Genomic DNA, 15,210 nt, shown 5'->3' on the forward strand with positions numbered 1-15,210 from the left:
CATGACCCCCCACTGCTTTGTTGGTTGGGAGATGCTCTGTCACTTTCTGTGGCATCCTTAGCTTGTGGGGAGTTGCTCTGTCACTGTCCTATTGCTGTCTATTCATGACCCCCCACTGCTTTGTTGGTTGGGAGATGCTCTGTCACTTTCTGTGGCATCCTTAGCTTGTGGAGGAGTTGCTCTGTCACTGTCCTATTGCTGTCTATTCTCGAACCCCACTGATTCGCTGGTTGGGGCAGCTCTGTCACTTTCTGTGGCATCCTTAGCTTGTGGGGAGTTGCTCTGTCACTGTCCTATTGCTGTCTATTCATGACCCCCCACTGCTTTGTTGGTTGGGAGATGCTCTGTCACTTTCTGTGGCATCCTTAGCTTGTGGAGGAGTTGCTCTGTCACTGTCCTATTGCTGTCTATTCTCGAACCCCACTGATTCGCTGGTTGGGGCAGCTCTGTCACTTTCTGTGGCATCCTCAGCATGCGGGGAGGTGCTCTGTCACTGTCCTATTGCTGTCTATTCTCGATCTCCACCTCTTCGCTGGTTGGGAGCAGCTCTGTCACTTTCTGTGGCATCCTTAGCTTGTGGGGAGTTGCTCTGTCACTGTCCTATTGCTGTCTATTCTCGACCCCCACGCCTTCTCTGGTTGGGAGCAGCACTGTCACTTTCTGTGGCATCCTTGGCTTCTGGGGAGTTGCTCTGTCACTGTCCTATTGCTGTCTATTCTTGATCCCCACCTCTTCGCTGGTTGGAGCAGCTCTGTCACTTTCTGTGGCATCCTTGGCTTCTGGGGAGTTGCTCTGTCACTGTCCTATTGCTGTCTATTCTTGATCCCCACCTCTTCGCTGGTTGGAGCAGCTCTGTCACTTTCTGTGGCATCCTTAGCATGTGGGGAGTTGCTCTGTCACTGTCCTATTGCTGTCTATTCTTGATCTCCACCTCTTCGCTGGTTGGGAGCAGCTCTGTCACTTTCTGTGGCATCCTTAGCTTGTGGGGAGTTGCTCTGTCACTGTCCTATTGCTGTCTATTCATGACCCCCCACTGCTTTGTTGGTTGGGAGATGCTCTGTCACTTTCTGTGGCATCCTTAGCTTGTGGAGGAGTTGCTCTGTCACTGTCCTATTGCTGTCTATTCTCGAACCCCACTGATTCGCTGGTTGGGGCAGCTCTGTCACTTTCTGTGGCATCCTTAGCATGCGGGGAGGTGCTCTGTCACTGTCCTATTGCTGTCTATTCTCGATCTCCACCTCTTCGCTGGTTGGGAACAGCTCTGTCACTTTCTGTGGCATCCTTAGCATGTGGGGAGTTGCTCTGTCACTGTCCTATTGCTGTCTATTCTCGATCTCCACCTCTTCGCTGGTTGGGAGCAGCTCTGTCACTTTCTGTGGCATCCTTAGCTTGTGGGGAGTTGCTCTGTCACTGTCCTATTGCTGTCTATTCTCGACCCCCACGCCTTCTCTGGTTGGGAGCAGCACTGTCACTTTCTGTGGCATCCTTGGCTTCTGGGGAGTTGCTCTGTCACTATCCTATTGCTGTCTATTCTTGATCCCCACCTCTTTGTTGGTTGGAGCAGCTCTGTCACTTTCTGTGGCATCCTTGGCTTCTGGGGAGTTGCTCTGTTACTGTCCTATTGCTGTCTATTCTTGATCCCCACCTCTTCGCTGGTTGGAGCAGCTCTGTCACTTTCTGTGGCATCCTTAGCTTGTGGGGAGTTGCTCTGTCACTGTCCTATTGCTGTCTATTCATGACCCCCCACTGCTTTGTTGGTTGGGAGATGCTCTGTCACTTTCTGTGGCATCCTTAGCTTGTGGAGGAGTTGCTCTGTCACTGTCCTATTGCTGTCTATTCTCGAACCCCACTGATTCGCTGGTTGGGGCAGCTCTGTCACTTTCTGTGGCATCCTTAGCATGCGGGGAGGTGCTCTGTCACTGTCCTATTGCTGTCTATTCTCGATCTCCACCTCTTCGCTGTTTGGGAGCAGCTCTGTCACTTTCTGTGGCATCCTTAGCTTGTGGGGAGTTGCTCTGTCACTGTCCTATTGCTGTCTATTCTCGACCCCCACGCCTTCTCTGGTTGGGAGCAGCACTGTCACTTTCTGTGGCATCCTTGGCTTCTGGGGAGCTGCTCTGTCACTGTCCTATTGCTGTCTATTCTTGATCCCCACCTCTTCGCTGGTTGGAGCAGCTCTGTCACTTTCTGTGGCATCCTTGGCTTCTGGAGAGTTGCTCTGTCACTGTCCTATTGCTGTCTATTCTTGATCCCCACCTCTTCGCTGGTTGGAGCAGCTCTGTCACTTTCTGTGGCATCCTTAGCATGTGGGGAGTTGCTCTGTCACTGTCCTATTGCTGTCTATTCTTGATCCCCACCTCTTCGCTGGTTGGGAGCAGCTCTGTCACTTTCTGTGGCATCCTTAGCTTGTGGGGAGTTGCTCTGTCACTGTCCTATTGCTGTCTATTCATGACCCCCCACTGCTTTGTTGGTTGGGAGATGCTCTGTCACTTTCTGTGGCATCCTTAGCTTGTGGAGGAGTTGCTCTGTCACTGTCCTATTGCTGTCTATTCTCGAACCCCACTGATTCGCTGGTTGGGGCAGCTCTGTCACTTTCTGTGGCATCCTTAGCATGCGGGGAGTTGCTCCGTCACTGTCCTATTGCTGTCTATTCTCGACCCCCACGCCTTCTCTGGTTGGGAGCAGCACTGTCACTTTCTGTGGCATCCTTGGCTTCTGGGGAGTTGCTCTGTCACTATCCTATTGCTGTCTATTCTTGATCCCCACCTCTTTGTTGGTTGGAGCAGCTCTGTCACTTTCTGTGGCATCCTTGGCTTCTGGGGAGTTGCTCTGTTACTGTCCTATTGCTGTCTATTCTTGATCCCCACCTCTTCGCTGGTTGGAGCAGCTCTGTCACTTTCTGTGGCATCCTTAGCTTGTGGGGAGTTGCTCTGTCACTGTCCTATTGCTGTCTATTCATGACCCCCCACTGCTTTGTTGGTTGGGAGATGCTCTGTCACTTTCTGTGGCATCCTTAGCTTGTGGAGGAGTTGCTCTGTCACTGTCCTATTGCTGTCTATTCTCGAACCCCACTGATTCGCTGGTTGGGGCAGCTCTGTCACTTTCTGTGGCATCCTTAGCATGCGGGGAGGTGCTCTGTCACTGTCCTATTGCTGTCTATTCTCGATCTCCACCTCTTCGCTGTTTGGGAGCAGCTCTGTCACTTTCTGTGGCATCCTTAGCTTGTGGGGAGTTGCTCTGTCACTGTCCTATTGCTGTCTATTCTCGACCCCCACGCCTTCTCTGGTTGGGAGCAGCACTGTCACTTTCTGTGGCATCCTTGGCTTCTGGGGAGCTGCTCTGTCACTGTCCTATTGCTGTCTATTCTTGATCCCCACCTCTTCGCTGGTTGGAGCAGCTCTGTCACTTTCTGTGGCATCCTTGGCTTCTGGAGAGTTGCTCTGTCACTGTCCTATTGCTGTCTATTCTTGATCCCCACCTCTTCGCTGGTTGGAGCAGCTCTGTCACTTTCTGTGGCATCCTTAGCATGTGGGGAGTTGCTCTGTCACTGTCCTATTGCTGTCTATTCTTGATCTCCACCTCTTTGCTGGTTGGGAGCAGCTCTGTCACTTTCTGTGGCATCCTTAGCTTGTGGGGAGTTGCTCTGTCACTGTCCTATTGCTGTCTATTCATGACCCCCCACTGCTTTGTTGGTTGGGAGATGCTCTGTCACTTTCTGTGGCATCCTTAGCTTGTGGAGGAGTTGCTCTGTCACTGTCCTATTGCTGTCTATTCTCGAACCCCACTGATTCGCTGGTTGGGGCAGCTCTGTCACTTTCTGTGGCATCCTTAGCATGCGGGGAGGTGCTCTGTCACTGTCCTATTGCTGTCTATTCTCGATCTCCACCTCTTCGCTGGTTGGGAACAGCTCTGTCACTTTCTGTGGCATCCTTAGCATGTGGGGAGTTGCTCTGTCACTGTCCTATTGCTGTCTATTCTCGATCTCCACCTCTTCGCTGGTTGGGAGCAGCTCTGTCACTTTCTGTGGCATCCTTAGCTTGTGGGGAGTTGCTCTGTCACTGTCCTATTGCTGTCTATTCTCGACCCCCACGCCTTCTCTGGTTGGGAGCAGCACTGTCACTTTCTGTGGCATCCTTGGCTTCTGGGGAGTTGCTCTGTCACTATCCTATTGCTGTCTATTCTTGATCCCCACCTCTTTGTTGGTTGGAGCAGCTCTGTCACTTTCTGTGGCATCCTTGGCTTCTGGGGAGTTGCTCTGTTACTGTCCTATTGCTGTTTATTCTTGATCCCCACCTCTTCGCTGGTTGGAGCAGCTCTGTCACTTTCTGTGGCATCCTTAGCTTGTGGGGAGTTGCTCTGTCACTGTCCTATTGCTGTCTATTCATGACCCCCACTGCTTTGTTGGTTGGGAGATGCTCTGTCACTTTCTGTGGCATCCTTAGCTTGTGGAGGAGTTGCTCTGTCACTGTCCTATTGCTGTCTATTCTCGAACCCCACTGATTCGCTGGTTGGGGCAGCTCTGTCACTTTCTGTGGCATCCTTAGCATGCGGGGAGGTGCTCTGTCACTGTCCTATTGCTGTCTATTCTCGATCTCCACCTCTTCGCTGTTTGGGAGCAGCTCTGTCACTTTCTGTGGCATCCTTAGCTTGTGGGGAGTTGCTCTGTCACTGTCCTATTGCTGTCTATTCTCGTCCCCCACGCCTTCTCTGGTTGGGAGCAGCACTGTCACTTTCTGTGGCATCCTTGGCTTCTGGGGAGCTGCTCTGTCACTGTCCTATTGCTGTCTATTCTTGATCCCCACCTCTTCGCTGGTTGGAGCAGCTCTGTCACTTTCTGTGGCATCCTTGGCTTCTGGAGAGTTGCTCTGTCACTGTCCTATTGCTGTCTATTCTTGATCCCCACCTCTTCGCTGGTTGGAGCAGCTCTGTCACTTTCTGTGGCATCCTTAGCATGTGGGGAGTTGCTCTGTCACTGTCCTATTGCTGTCTATTCTTGATCTCCACCTCTTCGCTGGTTGGGAGCAGCTCTGTCACTTTCTGTGGCATCCTTAGCTTGTGGGGAGTTGCTCTGTCACTGTCCTATTGCTGTCTATTCATGACCCCCCACTGCTTTGTTGGTTGGGAGATGCTCTGTCACTTTCTGTGGCATCCTTAGCTTGTGGAGGAGTTGCTCTGTCACTGTCCTATTGCTGTCTATTCTCGAACCACACTGATTCGCTGGTTGGGGCAGCTCTGTCACTTTCTGTGGCATCCTTAGCATGCGGGGAGGTGCTCTGTCACTGTCCTATTGCTGTCTATTCTCGATCTCCACCTCTTTGCTGGTTGGGAACAGCTCTGTCACTTTCTGTGGCATCCTTAGCATGCGGGGAGTTGCTCTGTCACTGTCCTATTGCTGTCTATTCTCGATCTCCACCTCTTCGCTGGTTGGGAGCAGCTCTGTCACTTTCTGTGGCATCCTTAGCTTGTGGGGAGTTGCTCTGTCACTGTCCTATTGCTGTCTATTCTCGACCCCCACGCCTTCTCTGGTTGGGAGCAGCACTGTCACTTTCTGTGGCATCCTTGGCTTCTGGGGAGTTGCTCTGTCACTGTCCTATTGCTGTCTATTCTTGATCCCCACCTCTTCGCTGGTTGGAGCAGCTCTGTCACTTTCTGTGGCATCCTTGGCTTCTGGGGAGTTGCTCTGTCACTGTCCGATTGCTGTCTATTCATGACCCCCCACTGCTTTGTTGGTTGGGAGATGCTCTGTCACTTTCTGTGGCATCCTTAGCTTGTGGAGGAGTTGCTCTGTCGCTGTCCTATTGCTCTGTATTCTCAAACCCCACTGATTCGCTGGTTGGGAGCAGCTCTGTCACTTTCTGTGGCATCCTTAGCATGCGGGGAGTTGCTCTGTCACTGTCCTATTGCTGTCTATTCTCGATCTCCACCTCTTTGCTGGTTGGGAACAGCTCTGTCACTTTCTGTGGCATCCTTAGCATGTGGGGAGTTGCTCTGTCACTGTCCTATTGCTGTCTATTCTCGATCTCCACCTCTTCGCTGGTTGGAGCAGCTCTGTCACTTTCTGTGGCATCCTTGGCTTCTGGGGAGTTGCTCTGTCACTGTCCGATTGCTGTCTATTCATGACCCCCCACTGCTTTGTTGGTTGGGAGATGCTCTGTCACTTTCTGTGGCATCCTTAGCTTGTGGAGGAGTTGCTCTGTCGCTGTCCTATTGCTCTGTATTCTCAAACCCCACTGATTCGCTGGTTGGGAGCAGTTCTGTCACTTTCTGTGGCATCCTTATCATGTGGGGAGTTGCTCTGTCACTGTCCTATTGCTGTCTATCTCGACCCCCACGCCTTCTCTGGTTGGGAGCAGCACTGTCACTTTCTGTGGCATGCTTGGCTTCTGTGGAGTTGCTCTGTCACTGTCCTATTGCTGTCTATTCTTGATCCCTACCTCTTCGCCGGTTGTAGCAGCTCTGTCACTTTCTGTGGCATCCTTAGCATGTGGGGAGTTGCTCTGTCACTGTCCTATTGCTGTCTATTCTCGATCTCCACCTCTTCGCTGGTTGGAAGCAGCTCTGTCACTTTCTGTGGCATCCTTAGCTTGTGGAGGAGTTGCTCCGTCACTGCCCTACTGCTGTCTATTCTTTCTCGAGCCCCATTGCTTCGGTGGTGGGGAGCAGCTCTGTCCTTCTGAGCCCTGTCTATTGTGATGGTTGGCTGATCTGTCCATTCCCTGACCCCAGGCTCTCATCATATTGACATTGGCTCTGTCACAGCGCTCATTGCTGCTGTGCTGCTTTCCTGCCCTTTCTCTTCTCTTAGGAGAAGCTCTGTCATTTACCTGACAGTAACTAATCGGGTTAAGTGTGCCCATGTGGTGTTGTCACTTACCTGTCCTAGCCTGTTCTCCTGCTTGTCGCTTCTCTCGGTGGCCTGCTCTGTCACACAGGGTTTCGGGACACTGGGAGGGCACCCAGTCTTCAGGCTGCCAGTTGGGCCTGCCTCCAGCCTTAGCGGACCGTCCTTTCCCCCTGGATTCCCGTACCTGCAGGGTCTGGCCTGGGAGAGGGGGTCACAGGTCAGAGACAGATAGACCCCCAGCGGCACACTCGGTGTGCTCCCTAGCATGCACAGTCGCAGTGACAGCCGGCGCAGCTGCTATGAAAGCAGACTGCCTGATTCTCCCGACAGACGGTGGAGTGCAGACGAGGAGGGCCACCAACCACACTCAAGAAAAAGTGCTACCTCTGGCGAAAGAGCGCTTGTGTGGCGCAACCGCTCTCCAGACCTCTTCCCCTTCATGGCTTGCTTGGCATTCATTCCAGAGGGCTTCTAATGCATCCAGCGGCCCTCGCCCTTGCCAGGTCCTCACACAGCCTCGCTCTCTGTCCCTTCCATCCTTTGATGCCCACCAGGGCCTACTCAAGTCGCATTGCCTCTGACCCGCTGGGGCCCAGTGTCAGAATATCCGCCAGGTTGATGGCTTGACTATCAGCGTATAGCACTAGAATGAGCGGCCGTCTTCTAAGCACTATGCCTCCACCCTCCCATGGGCATTTGGTGAGGGGATGGTTCTTACTTTGGGGGCGGGGGTCCAGTACATGGTGATTTATGCAGCAGTAGTGACAGGTACACAGTGCGCATGCTTACAACCAACTAAGGATGTTGAACCGGAATATAGCTGCATACATGCCTGGTCCCGTGTCAGGGCGCTTTCCTCCCCATAAGCCCTCATGTTTTTATAGTACAGAGAAAAGAAACGTTTCATAACTCCAGTTAAAACTGTTCTACATATGATAAGAATGCACTAAACGGAGGACACTCATGTTATGGCATGTGCCACCGTGCAAAGTTCAGACACTTCCAGGTTAGGAAGCAGCTGCCTTGGAGCCTTTGGCTCTTCACAGGTTTTGGACTACCATTCCCATCAGCAGTAGCCAGCATAGTCAATGGTAATGGATTATGGGTGTCGTAGTCCAATACATCAAGAGAGTCGAAGGTCGCAGGCCCCTGACTTCGATTGGGTATCCTCGAAGCAAGATGTGAAAAACACCTCTCCTATATGATTATCTAAATCATTGGAAACATATTAAAATGTAAACCACTTGCAGTGGAGCACATGAAGGTCTCCCTGCCTACGGGTACTCCCCCTCATATTAAGCAATTACCTAGTGGGAGTACACGGTGGCAGTATTTGCCACTGCACTTCAACAGGTTGAATTCTGGTCTTAGATACTGGGCGGACCCTCAGGGATATTGCGGAGTGAAATGGTACATTTTGTGGCATTAAAATAGTAAAGTTTGTGGCCCAAACTTGTATTTATTGCTGCATTTTTGTGGCACAATTTGTATTGACTGGAGGGTGTAAGATTGGCACATTGGAGGAAAGAGGAAGTGCCAGGTTGTCAGTATTATGAAGAGCTCCAAATGTCTGTGGCTTGACGGAACAGTTTTTGTTTTGCAATACATTTATGATTTAATATGCATGCCTATTTAATATTATTACCTGTATTGATCATTATCAGTTGTAATGGTGAACATATTCCTCTTCTATTTATTTATTTATTTAAAGTTCTCATACCATCGCGCCACATGTCCATGGGCCTCAACAGCTCTCAGGCTTGGAGGCAGCAGGTTCCACAACTGAGGACCTTGCACACTGAAACTTCACCCAGCGGCCTTCACCAACCTGAATCTGGGTTTGACCAGTCTCATGCGATATTGATGCCTCAGAGGGCGGGAGGAGACCTGAAGTTGAAGGCGCACTGTGAGATACTGGGGTGCCCGCGCGTGGGGTTGCCTTGGCTTGCCGAACATTTAGAAGTGCATCCGGTTTGTAAATTCCGGGTGCACTTTTAAATTAGCAGAAATGCCCTGTGATATGCGTAAATGCGCAAAAAGGCGAACAAGGCGATGTGAATGGGGGCATATAAGATGCGCCCCCTCAGATGTCCTTTGTGGATGGGGCAGCTCTTTTTTTTAAGCAAGTGATGGGATGTGCTTGTGCATTTCATTACTTGCGTCAAAATAAGTTTTGAGAACCAGGAACCTTGTGTCTTTTTTGTACAAAAACAGCCGTTTTTGCAAAAACGCCCGTCTTGGTGGGGGCTTTTGCACAAAAAACTTTACAGGGGCAGCGCCAACAGATAGGGGTCTCCATAGGAAATCTCTGATTTGGCTCGAGTCCTTCCTTGAAAAGCGCCTTGGGTCCCAGTGAGTGATACACAAGACGCTGAGCGTGTGCCCGTCTCTGCATTATGCACGCATGCTCGTTAGAAGATGTCCTGCGTGCTCACAGGATGTCTCATCACATCCATACAGGTTACCCAGCTGCAGCTGATCTTGGGGGGGTCAGGGGAGTTACATGATGGCAACAGCTCCAAGCCAAGATGACGATGAGTTCGGGCTTGGACTTCCAGTGACCGACCCTGACTGCACCCCTGCCACCTGTGTCAGTAACCTGGGAATGGGGCCGCGCTCTAAGCTGTCAGCGACCAACCCTGGCTGCACCCCTGCCACCTGTGTCAGTAACCTGGGAATGGGGCCGCGCTCTAAGCTGTCAGCGACCAACCCTGGCTGCACCCCTGCCACCTGTGTCAGTAACCTGGGAATGGGGCCGTACTCTAAGCTGTCAGCGACCAACCCTGGCTGCACCCCTGCCACCTGTGTCAGTAACCTGGGAATGGGGCCGCATTCTAAGCTGTCGGCGACCAACCCTGGCTGCACCCCTGCCACCTGTGTCAGTAACCTGGGAATGGGGCCGCGCTCTAAGCTGTCAGCGACCAACCCTGGCTGCACCCCTGCCACCTGTGTCAGTAACCTGGGAATGGGGCCGCACTCTAAGCTGTCAGCGACCAACCCTGGCTGCACCCCTGCCACCTGTGTCAGTAACCTGGGAATGGGGCCGCATTCTGAGCTGTCGGCGACCAACCCTGGCTGCACCCCTGCCACCTGTGTCAGTAACCTGGGAATGGGGCCGCATGCTGAGCTGTCAGCGACCAACCCTGGCTGCACCCCTGACACCTGTGTCAGTAACCTGGGAATGGGGCCGCACTCTGAGCTGTCGGCGACCAACCCTGGCTGCACCCCTGCCACCTGTGTCAGTAACCTGGGAATGGGGCCGCATTCTGAGCTGTCGGCGACCAACCCTGGCTACACCCCTGCCACCTGTGTCAGTAACCTGGGAATGGGGCTGCGCTCTAAGCTGTCGGCGACCAAGCCTGGCTGCACCCCTGCCACCTGTGTCAGTAACCTGGGAATGGGGCTGCGCTCTAAGCTGTCAGCGACGAACCCTGGCTGCACCCCTGCCACCTGTGTCAGTAACCTGGGAATGGGGCTGCGCTCTAAGCTGTCAGCGACGAACCCTGGCTGCACCCCTGCCACCTGTGTCAGTAACCTGGGAATGGGGCCGCGCTCTAAGCTGTCAGCGACCAACCCTGGCTGCACCCCTGCCACCTGTGTCAGTAACCTGGGAATGGGGCCGCACTCTAAGCTGTCAGCGACCAACCCTGGCTGCACCCCTGCCACCTGTGTCAGTAACCTGGGAATGGGGCCGCACTCTAAGCTGTCAGCGACCAACCCTGGATGCACCCCTGCCACCTGTCAGTAACCTGGGAATGGGGCCGCACTCTGAGCTGTCGGCGACCAACCCTGGCTTCACCCCTGCCACCTGTGTCAGTAACCTGGGAATGGGGCCGCACTCTAAGCTGTCAGTGACCAACCCTGGCTGCACCCCTGCCACCTGTGTCAGTAACCTGGGAATGGGGCCGCACTCTAAGCTGTCAGTGACCAACCCTGGCTGCACCCCTGCCACCTGTGTCAGTAACCTGGGAATGGGGCTGCACTCTAAGCTGAGCTGTCGACGACCAACCCTGGCTGCACCCCTGCCACCTGTGTCAGTAACCTGGGAATGGGGCTGCACTCTAAGCTGTCGGCGACCAACCCTGGCTGCACCCCTGCCACCTGTGTCAGTAACCTGGGAATGGGGCCACACTCTAAGCTGTCAGCGACGAACCCTGGCTGCACCCCTGCCACCTGTGTCAGTAACCTGGGAATGAGGCCGCGCTCTAAGCTGTCAGCGACCAACCCTGGCTGCACCCCTGCCACCTGTGTCAGTAACCTGGGAATGGGGCCGCACTCTAAGCTGTCAGCGACCAACCCTGGCTGCACCCCTGCCACCTGTGTCAGTAACCTGGGAATGGGGCCGCACTCTAAGCTGTCGGCGACCAGCCCTGGCTGCACCCCTGCCACCTATCAGTAACCTGGGAATGGGGCCGCACTCTGAGCTGTCGGCGACCAACCCTGGCTGCACCCCTGCCACCTGTGTCAGTAACCTGGGAATGGGGCCGCACTCTAAGCTGTCAGCGACCAACCCTGGCTGCACCCCTGCCACCTGTGTCAGTAACTTGGGAATGGGGCCGCACTCTAAGCTGTCAGCGACCAACCCTGGCTGCACCCCTGCCACCTGTGTCAGTAACCTGGGAATGGGGCCGCACTCTAAGCTGTCAGCGACCAACCCTGGCTGCACCCCTGCCACCTGTGTCAGTAACCTGGGAATGGGGCCGCACTCTAAGCTGTCAGCGACCAACCCTGGCTGCACCCCTGCCACCTGTGTCAGTAACCTGGGAATGGGGCCGCACTCTAAGCTGTCAGCGACCAACCCTGGCTGCACCCCTGCCACCTGTGTCAGTAACCTGGGAATGGGGCCGCACTCTAAGCTGTCAGCGACCAACCCTGGCTGCACCCCTGCCACCTGTGTCAGTAACCTGGGAATGGGGCCGCACTCTAAGCTGTCAGCGACCAACCCTGGCTGCACCCCTGCCACCTGTGTCAGTAACCTGGGAATGGGGCCGCACTCTAAGCTGTCAGCGACCAACCCTGGCTGCACCCCTGCCACCTGTGTCAGTAACCTGGGAATGGGGCCGCACTCTAAGCTGTCAGCGACCAACCCTGGCTGCACCCCTGCCACCTGTGTCAGTAACCTGGGAATGGGGCCGCACTCTAAGCTGTCGGCGACCAACCCTGGCTGCACCCCTGCCACCTGTGTCAGTAACCTGGGAATGGGGCCGCACTCTAAGCTGTCGGCGACCAAACCTGGCTGCACCCCTGCCACCTGTGTCAGTAACCTGGGAATGGGGCCGCACTCTAAGCTGTCGGCGACCAAACCTGGCTGCACCCCTGCCACCTGTGTCAGTAACCTGGGAATGGGGATGCACTCTAAGCTGTCGACGACCAACCCTGGCTGCACCCCTGCCACCTGTGTCAGTAACCTGGGAATGGGGCTGCGCTCTAAGCTGTCGGCGACCAACCCTGGCTGCACCCCTGCCACCTGTGTCAGTAACCTGGGAATGGGGCCGCGCTCTAAGCTGTCAGCGACGAACCCTGGCTGCACCCCTGCCACCTGTGTCAGTAACCTGGGAATGAGGCCGCGCTCTAAGCTGTCAGCGACCAACCCTGGCTGCACCCCTGCCACCTGTGTCAGTAACCTGGGAATGGGGCCGCACTCTAAGCTGTCAGCGACCAACCCTGGCTGCACCCCTGCCACCTGTGTCAGTAACCTGGGAATGGGGCCGCATTCTAAGCTGTCAGCGACCAGCCCTGGCTGCACCCCTGCCACCTGTCAGTAACCTGGGAATGGGGCCGCACTCTGAGCTGTCGGCGACCAACCCTGGCTGCAACCCTGCCACCTGTGTCAGTAACCTGGGAATGGGGCCGCACTCTAAGCTGTCAGCGACCAACCCTGGCTGCACCCCTGTCACCTGTGTCAGTAACTTGGGAATGGGGCCGCACTCTAAGCTGTCAGCGACCAACCCTGGCTGCACCCCTGCCACCTGTGTCAGTAACCTGGGAATGGGGCCGCACTCTAAGCTGTCAGGGACCAACCCTGGCTGCACCCCTGCCACCTGTGTCAGTAACCTGGGAATGGGGCCGCACTCTAAGCTGTCAGCGACCAACCCAGGCTGCACCCCTGCCACCTGTGTCAGTAACCTGGGAATGGGGCCGCACTCTAAGCTGTCAGCGACCAACCCTGGCTGCACCCCTGCCACCTGTGTCAGTAACCTGTGAATGGGGCCGCACTCTAAGCTGTCAGCGACCAACCCTGGCTGCACCCCTGCCACCTGTGTCAGTAACCTGGGAATGGGGCCGTACTCTAAGCTGTCAGCGACCAACCCTGGCTGCACCCCTGCCACCTGTGTCAGTAACCTGGGAATGGGGCCGCACTCTAAGCTGTCAGCGACCAACCCTGGCTGCACCCCTGCCACCTGTGTCAGTAACCTGGGAATGGGGCCGCAATCTAAGCTGTCAGCGACCAAACCTGGCTGCACCCCGGCCACCTGTGTCAGTAACCTGGGAATGGGGCCGCACTCTAAGCTGTCGGCGACCAAACCTGGCTGCACCCCTGCCACCTGTGTCAGTAACCTGGGAATGGGGATGCACTCTAAGCTGTCGGCGACCAACCCTGGCTGCACCCCTGCCACCTGTGTCAGTAACCAGGGAATGGGGCTGCACTCTAAGCTGTCGGCGACCAACCCTGGCTGCACCCCTGCCACCTGTGTCAGTAACCGGGGAATGGGGCTGCACTCTGAGCTGTCGGCGACCAACCCTGGCTGCACCCCCGCCACCTGTGTCAGTAACCTGGGAATGGGGCTGCACTCTGAGCTGTGGGCGACCAACCCTGGCTGCACCCCCGCCACCTGTGTCAGTAACCTGGGAATGGGGCTGCACTCTAAGCTGTCAGCGACCAACCCTGGCTGCACCCCCGCTACCTGTGTCAGTAACCTGGGAATGGGGCTGCACTCTAAGCTGTCAGCGACCAACCCTGGCTGCACCCCCGCCACCTGTGTCGGTAACCTGGGAATGGGGCTGCACTCTAAGCTGTCGGCGACCAACCCTGGCTGCACCCCCGCCACCTGTGTCAGTAACCTGGGAATGGGGCTGCACTCTAAGCTGTCGGCGACCAACCCTGGCTGCACCCCCGCCACCTGTGTTAGTAACCTGGGAATGGGGCTGCACTCTGAGCTCTCGGCGACCAAACCTGGCTGCACCCCTGCCACCTTTCTCAGTAACCTGGCAATGGGGCCGCATTCTGAGCTGTCGGCGACCAACCCTGGCTGCACCCCTGCCACCTGTGTCAGTAACCTGGGAATGGGGCCGCATTCTGAGCTGTCGGTGACCAACCCTGGCTGCACCCCTGCCACCTGTGTCAGTAACCTGGGAATGGGGCCGCATTCTGAGCTGTCAGCGACCAACCCTGGCTGCACCCCTGCCACCTGTGTCAGTAACCTTGGAATGGGGCCGCATTCTGAGCTGTCGGCGACCAACCCTGGCTGCACCCCTGCCACCTGTGTCAGTAACCTGGGAATGGGGCCGCACTCTGAGCTGTCGAAGACCAACCCTGGCTGCACCCCTGCCACCTGTGTCAGTAACCTGGGAATGGGGCCGCACTTTGAGCTGTCAGCGACCAACCCTGGCTGCACCCCTGCCACCTGTGTCAGTAACCTGGGAATGGGGCCGCGCTCTAAGCTGTCAGCGACCAACCCTGGCTGCACCCCTGCCACCTGTGTCAGTAACCTGGGAATGGGGCCGTGCTCTAAACTGTCAGCGACCAACCCTAGCTGCACCCCTGCCACCTGTGTCAGTAACCTGGGAATGGGGCCGCACTCTAAGCTGTCGGCGACCAACCCTGGCTGCACCCCTGCCACCTGTGTCAGTAACCTGGGAATGGGGCCGCACTCTAAGCTGTCAGCGACCAACCCTGGCTGCACCCCTGCCACCTGTGTCAGTAACCTGGGAATGGGGCCGCACGCTGAGCTGTCGGCGACCAACCCTGGCTGCACCCCTGCCACCTGTGTCAGTAACCTGGGAATGGGGCCGCACTCTGAGCTGTCGGCGACCAACCCTGGCTGCACCCCTGCCACCTGTGTCAGTAACCTGGGAATGGGGCCGCACTCTAAGCTGTCGGCGACCAACCCTGGCTGCACCCCTGCCACCTGTGTCAGTAACCTGGGAATGGGGCCGCATTCTGAGCTGTCGGCGACCAACCCTGGCTGCACCCCTGCCACCTGTGTCAGTAACCTGGGAATGGGGCCGCACTCTGAGCTGTCGGCGACCAACCCTGGCTGCACCCCTGCCACCTGTGTCAGTAACCTGGGAATGGGGCCGCATTCTGAGCTGTCGGCGACCAACCCTGGCTGCACCCCTGCCACCTGTGTCAGTAACCTGGGAAT

At 55.7% G+C, this 15,210-nt stretch overlaps 1 protein-coding gene across 2 annotated transcripts in view; it reads right to left on the reverse strand.

Moving 5' to 3' along the window:
• The window catches only part of TASL (TLR adaptor interacting with endolysosomal SLC15A4), a 338,001-nt gene that overhangs the window by 62,255 nt on the left and 260,536 nt on the right, over positions 1-15,210 (reverse strand). The window contains exon 1 of one of the 2 annotated variants that reach the window (XM_069616938.1): positions 6,875-7,162. The exons of the other annotated variant lie outside the window; for it this stretch is intronic. The gene's annotated coding sequence lies outside the window, so the exon portion shown is untranslated. Of the gene's footprint in view, positions 1-6,874; positions 7,163-15,210 lie in introns of those variants that run through there. 2 annotated transcript variants of the gene reach the window in all.

This window comes from Ambystoma mexicanum, chromosome 9, assembly GCF_040938575.1.
Source record: "Ambystoma mexicanum isolate Mex_15411 chromosome 9, UKY_AmexF1_1, whole genome shotgun sequence".
Classification (NCBI taxonomy): Eukaryota; Metazoa; Chordata; class Amphibia; order Caudata; family Ambystomatidae; genus Ambystoma; species Ambystoma mexicanum.